The following is a 10,839-nucleotide window of genomic DNA, read 5'->3' as shown; positions in this document are numbered from 1 at the left end:
ATGCCGCAACATGCTTCAGTCAGAAAGACTTATAAGCGGCAGAGAGGGCCAACAGGACCTCCCTAAAAATGATTTGGACCCCTGTGCCGGATTTCAGCTTATCGTCATTTGAACCCTTAAGTCGGAGGTCAAATGCACATGCACCTGGAAAGGAACCAACGAGGTGTATACAAAACACTATGGACGTGGATGCAATTCAATGTGTCAACCGGATTATGGACAGGATGTGCTCCGTTCATTGTACATATGATGTGTTCACATTTCACAAATGAGAATTCTTGGGCGTAGTGTGGTCGACATTATAAGTTTATGTGAGACAACCGATGCTCAAGATGGCATTCTTCTTACGTGACAAGTTCATGGTGCAAATCCAAGGTGTATCTAGTATCTGGAGTGTCCATCGTAGCTATTGCATCGACTTGGTCTTCCTACATATGTTCACTATGAGCTGCAAAGACGATGTTAAAGCATCTCAAGTGAATGCCCCAATGTGTTCCTAATTAAATATTTATCTTTAGGTATTACTTATTTGACATGATTCTAGGTGGGGCAATTCGATAAGGGGGGTACATAAGGCCCTCAAATTAGTATATAAGTGCATCCAAGCCCCCATACTATAATCACATTGCCCAGTTGGTGGGTTCATGAACTCTCTCTCTCTCTCTCTCTCTCTCTCTCTCTCTCTCTCACACACACACACACACACACACATGGGAGGTCGAGTCGCACTAATGGATGGGGGGACATGGAGAAGCCTCTGGTCTCTATGATCTTGCGGCTTATTAGATCCAAGGCTTTAGTACCACGTGACATTCTCCGAGCAGAGCTAGCTGCCCCCCATGTGTGTGTGTGTGTGTGTGTGTGTGTGTGTGTGTGTGTGTGTGTGTGTGTGTGTGTGTGTGTGTGTGTTTTAGCTAGCTGAGTTTTAGCTAAGCTGTGTAAAACTCCAAGAAGACCACATGTAGCAATCTGCGCCTTAAATCCGGCAACCCACTGTGGCCAGGTGGGTAAGCTATGTAAAACTCCAAGAAGACCAGATGTAGCAATCTGCACCTTAAATCCTCCGAACAAGGAAAGCCAGACTAAACATTTTGCAATGTAGAAGCTATCGGAAGCTGCAACAGTCACTGAGAGACTGCACCGACCACCACCAGATGGTGTCATGTCAACAGGTAGGGTAATCCAAGATGAGGGGAAAGCCATACTCAACAGTTTGTGCGGTGAAGGGCCTCTGAGAAGAGGTGTGGTTAGACCAAGTTGTTTGCACCGTGATCATCCTGTAGAACTCGGGAAGGCAGACTGTGTAGTCTGCGCTGTGAATAATCTCTGAAAAGAGAAAAGCTAGACCAATCTATGTACGCGATCTTGTCCATATCTCCTACCTCTAGTCCTCTGGTGTCAACCAAAACAAATCCCACGCTAACAACTCTACCAAATCTCGGAGTGGCTCTCAATGTGAATGAGCTGTGTGTGTGTGTGTGTGTGTGTGTGTGTGTGTGAGAAATAGTCACATAAGTGTTGTGTAATATCTTTAGCCATTCCCTAGAGGAATCATCCAACAAATTAATTGACCAATACAAAAGTAGAGTGATTAGGAGATCCAATAGGTGAAAGAATCACATGGCACAATAAAAGATCATACTCATGTTATTTAATTTCATTGTCAAATGCAAGAGATATGAGTGTAAGCAAACAGCTTAGCCACTTTCAAGTCCCATCGTCAATGAAGTGGATTAAAACCTTTAGAAAACATAAACTAATAAAAGACATAGAAAATCATCATGAAAACAAAGATACACCTTTCTTTAGTTTCCAATGTAGTGGTATCTTGAAGTGCCTTCAACTTTTTTTTTAACATTGAGGTTTTTGTTGAATGATTCAACTCCAGAAGCTACTGCTTCCAATGCACTTGAGAGCCTTTTGATGCTCGCTACAATTTTTGAAGTCTTTTGTCCCCATTTGTGAACATCCTTGTAGTAGAAATTAGAGACTGAGCTTTCAACTCTAAAAACAATGAATAATAACCTCAATTAAATGTGGAATTTTGTTATTCATGCTATTCAAAGCTGAAAACTCACTTTGTACTACGAGGATGTTCACAAATGGGAACAAATGGCTTCAAAAATTGTAGCACGCATTAAAAGGCTCTCAAGTGCATTCAAAGTAATAGCTTCTTGAGTTAAATCATTTAACAAAAACCGTAGTGTTAAACAAACTGGGCTTAAGGGGCTCCAAGAGTCTACAACATTGGAAACTAAAGAAACCTTGGCAAGGTTATTCAACATCACAAGTCATGTATCAAGCATCTTAATGCGGAAGCGTTATTATTTGACATAAGTGAATTGTGACATACAGACAAAAGACAAAAACTACATTCCAAAATCTTTCCTAGCACGACAGATCAAATTCCCAACTAACCATTTTGACCACGCTAGCCCCATCAACAAACTTGCTCATTCAATGTTGCGATGAGGTTTAATACAAATTTGTAGTCGTGCTCATGCATCTATATATTTTCATTGATTATTGCAAGCAAAAAAGCCTAAATTTGGCAAAACAGCCAGCGGCTATCGACAGACAAGCAAATAACAGTATATCAATGCAACTTTGGACAAAGCTGCCCACCATCAAGACTCCCAAGCCACTCATTTGAGAAGAACTTGACACGAGGCATATACAAGCAAGTATTTTTTTGTTCATGTTTAAAGAATTTTCTAATCACCCAAGCACAAGCAGCTGCTGGGTACCTTCCCAAAGAGAAGCTACTTTTCAAGGATAAAATTATAGAATGGAAACTATACAAATTAGGAGTGAGGAATCAGCAGCCACTTCAAACTTTTACGCGAAATTACATGATGACTGATGACTACATCCATCATCAATCATCACCAAGCCCAATTAATTGTATTATTTTAAAAAAGTCAAAAACACTGATGGAACCAACAAGCATGCACGCTTTTGTTCATCAAATGCAAGGCCAAGTTACTAATCACTGGACATTTTGGCCCAAAATTGACTACCAGACGGAATATCTCAGCATCAAACAAGATGAACACTTATTTTGAATGCGGTGTCTTTTGATGCACATTCAAAAAACACGACCTCTTTGGTGGAAACAAGGTGAAGTTTCGAGTGGGCATTCTAAATCAAAAGAAGAGCACATGTGGCAATAAATATGAGGCCCTTCACGTACTAAAACTACAGCCCAAGGAAATTGTATGCCTTGCTTTCTTCTCCCCTAGGGCATGTGTTATCATACCATACCATAAATAAACATCACCCAAATAAATGGGTTTCGCAACAATATGCCGACCCCTTATGGACCAACCAAATATTGAAGCAGATAGCCATAACTATAACCTATCACCCGATTTCCATATTCTCAATTTATGCACATACAATGAGTAATGCTCACCACCAATTACATCCCCATGAGCAAAACTTATCATGCCCTACACTTCTGATAAAACAATGCATGCACTCACACTCCTACAATCCTTGCACATGTTCCAGATTTGCAGTAAATATGCGATGTGGGGATAGACGTGTAATGGAGGATTGTCCAAGGGAAACATGAATGTAAAATTTACCTTTAGAGGGATACTTCCTTCGTACGCTTTTAAAATACTGCTCGTTCTTTAAGCACTATCACATGCTCTTTCATCCACTGCTCATTCCATATAACGACCATAGTTAGCCCATACGGATGCAACAGGCACATGCAACTTCAAACAAGAAAAAGTAAAAACAACCTGAACCAGAGGACAGAGGTTGCAAAAGGAACAAATTTGCCATGACACATTTCAGTAATTGTCATTGATTCGGGCCAGATTCCATGTTTTGTTCATGCTATGGCTAAAAACTTGAGCAGAGCACATTAACCACCCTGGAGATAGCACAGTACTCTCTTGCTGTAACCTAAAAGGTGCTGACAGAATGCCACCGTCTCCCCATGCATGGGCGCTCCGGCTCTACGCGTCATATACCTCTCTGTCATTCTCAAGTAAGTTTGATGTTAATAAGGTGCACAGATTCACCCTTCTCTTTACTGCAAAGGTTCTCTTCAGAAGTCCCAACATGGGGTCTGCTGCTAATGCACACATATATGCGCGGCAAAATCGGTGTCAAGGGGATATATTAGCCCACCATCATGCACCTTATTTTGTCAAGAATTTGTACTTTGTTACAATTCTTTCGTCACGCTCACTTCCTTTTTTAAAGGAGAGGCCATTCATGTTTGGAAGACGTTGTACACAAGAGCCCACTATGTGAACTTCCAATAAGCGTGTCGGTTGTGTTACATGAAGCTCCCCTACTGCCGTTCGCACCATTCTCGAGCATTTTGAAACATTCGAATCCACGGACTGGGGCATGGATAATATTGCCACATAAGAAAGCAGCGCTCAGGATGAGGCATCATGGCAAGGTGCCCACCATCAGGAGAGCACAACGCAGCAATACCCAAAGGTGAACCATTAGGATTGAAGGGGTAGGTCTCTGTGACTTCACCGCTGTCATCACAATATCTCAGAGGGGCAAGATTGGGGCTGATAACCTTGTCCATAACTGCCTGATCGGGAAATAGTGCCCGTCCTTCTCCATGTGCAACCCAAATCCCTGTGGTTGTAGTTGTACCCGACATATTATAGCAGGGGAGTCTCCTATACACACAGAGCTAAACCTGCATTCAAAGCGACCGGACTCGTTTTGGATAAACCGAGGTTGTGAACTATCCATATTCTTTACCTCCAACTCACTGCCCACATTTCCAGGTACCCATCCATTACACACGCCGAGACTGAACGTATCCGAGCATTTGTAGAACTCTTGAAACTGTAAAACGGCACCTTTTATAAGTGTATGATCTCATGCTAGAAACACCGGCAGATAAATGCAAAATTACCTGATGCAACAGGGACTCGTTAAAGCGAATAGTTGCCGCCCAACCTTTTCCAGAGTCTAAAACATCTGCATAGCTGAATCCCCCAACAAAAACAACCCCTCTAAAATCCTGAAGGTTGACTATATTTGAGAGAAGATCTGACATTGAAATATCCCATGGTTCAAAACCAGCAGCATGTACCACCCCCGACATTTCTCTGTCCCCGTTGCTTCCTTCCTCTCTAATGATAGCAACTTTAGGTTTCAAAGTACATGATAAAAACTTATCTGATGTCTTTGTGGGCATAAAAGAAAGTTTCCATGAAGGCACTTCCCTGCCTTTCATTCCAAGTTGCTCAGCTTCGACACAAGAGTCCAACCTCTGCAGCCTCTCTAGCATAAAGCTGGTCTCCTCCCAAACATCTCGTAGCTCTGGCATTGAAGCCCGAATACATTCATGACCACTCACTGAAATATCTATGACTCGTGAAGCTGTAACATGACCAATCACAGCACAAGACACACCAGCCGCAGCAAGTTCGGCAATCACTTCTTCCTGCTTGTGCTGATCAACCTATAAACATCGACAGAGTCAATAATTAAAAACACTGGAGCAAAAAAAAAACTGTCTTTTATAAGTGGACACTCCTCTCTATGGTACATACCTCAAGAAGGAGACCTAACTCTTCAGCAAACAAGACTTCAAACAAGGGACGGCCCTTTAGTTGAACCTTTTCAGATGCTTCTAGAGAGACCTTTAAACCACAACTCCCGGAAAATGCCATCTCCAACAATGCAACCACGATACCACCATCACTTATATCATGTCCCGCAGAAATAAGTTTCTTGTCTAGCAAGCACTGTAAAAAAAATTTTGAGATTAATGCATGGAAATCAAATTAAAAGTACGGAAACAAAGGAGACCACCTGCACAGCAGAGAAAGCCTTTCCAACATCTTCCAAATCGGGACAATCATCACTAATCTGGAAACAAATCCGAACGCTAAGGATTGAGACAAACATTGCCCAAACCAGGGATTAATTTCATAAATATGGAGATGTTATCACCTGATCAAAGACCTGAGCTAGAGCAGATCCTCCAAGACGGCGCTTTCCTTTTGCCAAATCAATAAAGAGGATTGCACCTTTGTCTCCAAGCTTCATAAAATGCAAGACTAATCAGTCCCAAAAATATTGCACTTTCACGGATATAAACAGCAGGCACTAACCTTCAAGTCAGGTGTGACAGTTTTGGTTATATCTGGGCATGGTGCATACACGCTTATAACAAGATCACCTGGAGCTTTCACCAGTTCTCCACCTGCTTGGGCAGCCATGGATAGGCTGTCTTTTCCACCATCAATGGCTATTTTTAGGTCAATCATAGCATCTCGGAGGGCAACCGCAGCATCATACATGCATGCCCCTTCGCCCCCCAGCTTCGCAGCATACATCCAATTCCCACTAGCTTTCACATCCTCTAATGCGCTCACCTGCCACAACGTATGAAATAAGGAAAAAAGATACCCAAAAAAAACAGTGCAAATTGCTGTAGCTCACCTTTGCCCACACAAGGTTTGTCAATGCCTCACCCACCGCCAACCTAGCCATTGCCTTAGGGTTGAGTAAGCCCTAAGGATGGAAGTAAATGAGTGAACACCACTCTTTCAAAAGCAGGTGCAGTAAAGTTTTGCATTGTGAAAATTCTCACCTTGACAGGCTGTTCACCAATAGCACAAGCACCACCAGTGAGACCTGTATATGACTGCAGCACCCACATACAGAATCACCCCAATCGAACCTTCATTAGTCTTCAGTGTCAAGACTAAGGAGCCTATCCCACACAAAATCGACTAGAAAATCCTGGAATATTACAGACCTGAGCAATAACTGCTACATCTGAGAGAGAAAGCTGGAGAGGACCCACAGTCTGCTGTTGCGCGACAAGACCAGTTACACATCGGTCCACCTATCATATAGAACAAGAAAGTTTTTATTGATGGGATTTTGGAGGCCAAACTCAGCCTATGAGACAAATCAATGTACAATGTTAGTATTTCCACTGTCATCCCATACAAAAAGAGCTTACGAAGTGTAATCTGTGTGTGTTTTTCCCTTCCCGAATGTGTGTGTTGGAACTTGGAGGGGGGGATGATGGTGTCAGGAAGCTTTTTCTTTCTTTGTCATTGAGAAAAAATTAATAAGCCTAGTGGTGGTGTCTGTGAGGGTGCACAAAGATCCAGCTTTGATTCCTTGCACAGTACTGAAAAAACACCACTTAAGAGCACAACAATAACCTTTGTTGTAAGGAAACGCTTTGAAGACACAGATGGCAGATGTAGTACTCGTCTCAAAGCATCCATGACAGTGACTCCGGCTGCAAGTTCCAATGGTTCACACAAGGGTTGCTGTCGTGTAAACTCGAACCTTTTCCGTGGCATGTCACCCAGCACCTACAAGTTAAAACGAGATCACTAAACTTTCACAGGTTAAAAAATGTTTGTGGTGAAATAGCAATTGATAAGTCATTGTTTGGTGGTCTGCTAGCAAAGTTGTGAATGAATAGAATCTGCACGTTAACTAATGCCTAACATCACTGGAGTTTTAGGTGGCCCTTCTTTTGAAGCAGCAAATATTTATTTTGCCTTTGATATTGACCCTTCAGGTTCCAGACAACAAATCCCATACCGGGCTTGCAAACTGCCCTATTTTCTTTCGACAAGTCTGACATAAATGCCCTCACCTATTATCTTAAAGAGTGTACAATCATCACTTATCAGCAGAGAAAGACAAAACAATACTTTCTCAAGATCCAAATCAACAGCAGGATTTGGTGCAGGAAGACGATTTGCTGCAGCTTCAGCAATTGCCTTTGAATCCACCAGAGTAATCTTTCCGCTCCCACTGAACCACAAAAAAGGTGGATTTGTGACAGCAGCTCCAGCACGTATAGCAGTATCCTCTAAGAATTGAAAATTGAGCGAACCTTATGCTCCCTATCACAGCCATGGAGACCCTTTCCCGATCACAGACTGCACGCAGAAGCTGCTCATTTTCAGGCTTGATTAATAAAGCATCCTGTGAAGAGACAAGCCAAACCAACAATAAATATCTAGCAACAGTCCAATAATATTGAGAATCCCAAATGCTTGGTCAGACATCGAGTGATCAATTTCAAATACCTGCTCCTGATATTCGGCACCCCAAATCTCTAACACTGACAGAGTATTGTCTCCCACAACAACTGATCTTATATCACTTTCAGCACCCTGCAGAAACAAAACACAGTTGACAATGAAGACTGTAACCACCATATTGCTTCAGCAAGCTACATACCACTAATGTAAGGGGTTACAAACTACTATTCACCTCGGGGTAAATAATTTCTTTCACAACATTACAATTCCCCTTGATCATGTATGCTTATGATTGGATTATTTTTACCCATTTCTACACAAGCCCTTATAACTCGATAAAGCTTCTGAGCCATCTCTGCATCTCCCCTCTGAACAGCATTAAAATCCATCTGTGCATCATTTTGGCCGCTGACCTGAAACAAGTTAAGTATGTCATCAGCTACAATGACTAAGATATGGGAGAGACAAACAAAAAATAATACATTAGCAACCTATTTCAGCATCTTCAAGAAAACAGACTAGCCTAGAAAACCAAAATGAGCAACGAAACAAGTAATGTTTTTCGATTTGAAACAACATAATTTAGATCCGATGGGGTGAGATGCTTTTAACAAAATCAAAGGTTGCTTTTTCCATTTACCTTTTTTTTACTTTGCACAAATAAAGGACTACACAACAGTGCACATGGCAGGTTCAGGGTTGCAGGACTGCACAGGAGCTTGGAGGAGAGTAAGGACAAAAAGCACCAAGCCATCCCGAGCGTATTCACACATATCGCGACCATAATATGATGACAAATCCCCCTTGAAAGTTGCAAGGCCCTCAACACTGTGATCAGGCTCATCTCTCCAGCATGAAGTCAATCCCGGACATAATGATAATGCATTTTAATGTGCTTGGTGCTAGCATGGAACACTGTGTTGCTTGCAGTTTCCAATGCGCTCAAACTGTCAGTGAAACAAAAACAAGGCCTTTGAGATAAACACAATCAAGCACCATTGTGAAAGCTGCCCCATACTGTGACCCCAATAGGCTACTTCTTGCTCAACCACTAAATTCATGAGCTGCCAAGCTTGAAGCAAAAACAACTCATGGATAGCGAAACATATGCTTAACTGGTTACAGCATACCTATGCTAAGTCTGGGAGGCAGGTACTTCGAAGTCTGTTATGAACCGTACTCGGTAGCACATATTGTTTTTCATTGGGTATAGTCAATGGCCATGGTTGACGATGAAGATATATTCCGTACGTTCGCTGAGGTGGGTCGAGGATAAGCTGGTAGAACCAACATATGATGTGTCATGTATTGGGTGGAGCGTCTGTTGCATATTTGCAAATGTTGTATTTACACTAGAGGATTATGCTGGTTATAGCTCATGTTTTAGCTCTAATGGAGTTGAACCACCTCGACTGGACTACACTGACAAAGTAGATAGGATTGTAGAGATGTGCATGCTATTACTTCGATCGTGCTCTGCAAAACATACCATTATCCCACCTACTAGGTTTTAGAAGGCTGCAAAATGGATGCTGGGATACAATCGCAAAGTAGTATCAGGTTTGAAAGGAAGCTCGTGTTGCTTGCTTAGCATAAGAAGATGAATGCAAGCGATTCTATGAACAATGTTTTGACAAAGATTAAAGTTGTTGCAAACAAGATTTCGTCTATTAGTTTAATTGTGCAAACTGTCTTGAATGGTCTTCTGATTATTATTAGAGTTTTGCATCCATTTTGACACTTGTGATGAAGGGTAGTCCAATGTCCTTTTCATTTGAGGAGTTAGTTTTTGTTTTGCTTCAAGAGGAGCAATCTGGACCTATAACGCATGATTTAGGTCAGGCTTTTTACTGGCTTCAGTGGCTAATCTCTTCACATGGTAAGGGAACTCAGTTGCTGCTGTTTAGACCAAGGAAAATTGGCAAACATAAGAAGGCGTAGGGATAATGTTTATTGCTTCTACAAGTATTGTAAGGTCAATGATCATGTCCTGAAGAGCTTTCCTAAGTTGTGTGCGAAAGAGATCAAGAGGAAGGAGGAAAATAAATGTCTCTCTCTCAAATGGGGAATAATCAAATGTGATGCACTTTTTAGAATAGGAGAGGGTGTTGCATTGTGTCAAAATTGGTGTAGGGGCAAAAAACTTAATTGTACAAAAGGAATATATTGCCTGTGCACTGGTGCCAGTGGTGGAAACAAACCTAGATCATAATTATGACAACACTTGGCTCTACAATCTCTCCCTAAGTATTTTTCTCTCATTCCCTCTTTTATTGTAGACCCACAATCAAGGGTGATTGATTTGATTTTAGAGGACCATATGTGCTCGGTTACAAGGTTAAACTTTTTGTGTACGGCCAAAGAGGAAATTGATCCTCGCCGTTCCCCTGACTAGTCAGAGCTAGAGAGATGGTCCATGCCAAAATCTCTTGGCATGTCCTATATGACCTCTCCCACTCGCTGTCCATAATAGATGCTCTTGGTCCTTGTACATCTCTAGTAGAAAGCGACCAAGCACCCTTGACAGATAGACCAATTACAAAGCACCCTCCAAGCCAAAAGGCAAAGATGACGGTGGGTGTCACGTGCACACAACTCTATGTGCCATGTGGACATGCTTCATCGACTTCCAGAGCTAGTTCTCCCCTTCTTCCTAGATAGGAGTGTCTAGAATCCTAGGAGGATTCTGTAGCGCGGATAATGTGTCGTGCTCTCTACAGTGGGTGGTCCTCAGTGCAATGTGCGTGACAATCTCACTCAATAGACTGAATCTCCCTCACACAGACTGAACAGAAAGGAAACAATAGATGCCAACAGAGCT

General features: G+C 42.0%; 1 pseudogene across 1 annotated transcript in view; it reads right to left on the bottom strand.

Moving 5' to 3' along the window:
* Positions 1–3,769: 3,769 nt before the first annotated feature.
* LOC147427215 (putative phosphoribosylformylglycinamidine synthase, chloroplastic/mitochondrial) overlaps positions 3,770–10,839 on the bottom strand; it is a 44,961-nt pseudogene continuing 37,891 nt past the window's right edge. The window contains exons 10-23 of the transcript XR_015186118.1: positions 8,251–8,431; positions 8,064–8,150; positions 7,868–7,959; positions 7,683–7,785; positions 7,179–7,334; positions 6,761–6,850; positions 6,593–6,646; positions 6,442–6,513; positions 6,111–6,374; positions 5,950–6,039; positions 5,809–5,865; positions 5,547–5,741; positions 4,904–5,455; positions 3,770–4,833 (exon numbers count right to left, since the gene is read on the bottom strand). The product of XR_015186118.1 is annotated as a putative phosphoribosylformylglycinamidine synthase, chloroplastic/mitochondrial (transcript). The remainder of the gene's footprint in view (positions 4,834–4,903; positions 5,456–5,546; positions 5,742–5,808; positions 5,866–5,949; positions 6,040–6,110; positions 6,375–6,441; positions 6,514–6,592; positions 6,647–6,760; positions 6,851–7,178; positions 7,335–7,682; positions 7,786–7,867; positions 7,960–8,063; positions 8,151–8,250; positions 8,432–10,839) is intronic.

Source organism: Adiantum capillus-veneris, chromosome 24, assembly GCF_014529385.1.
Source record: "Adiantum capillus-veneris isolate H3 chromosome 24, ASM1452938v2, whole genome shotgun sequence".
NCBI classification, from domain to species: domain Eukaryota; kingdom Viridiplantae; phylum Streptophyta; class Polypodiopsida; order Polypodiales; family Pteridaceae; genus Adiantum; species Adiantum capillus-veneris.
The sequence above is the reverse complement of the archived record's forward strand: the minus strand, read 5'-3'. Positions and strand labels throughout refer to the sequence as shown.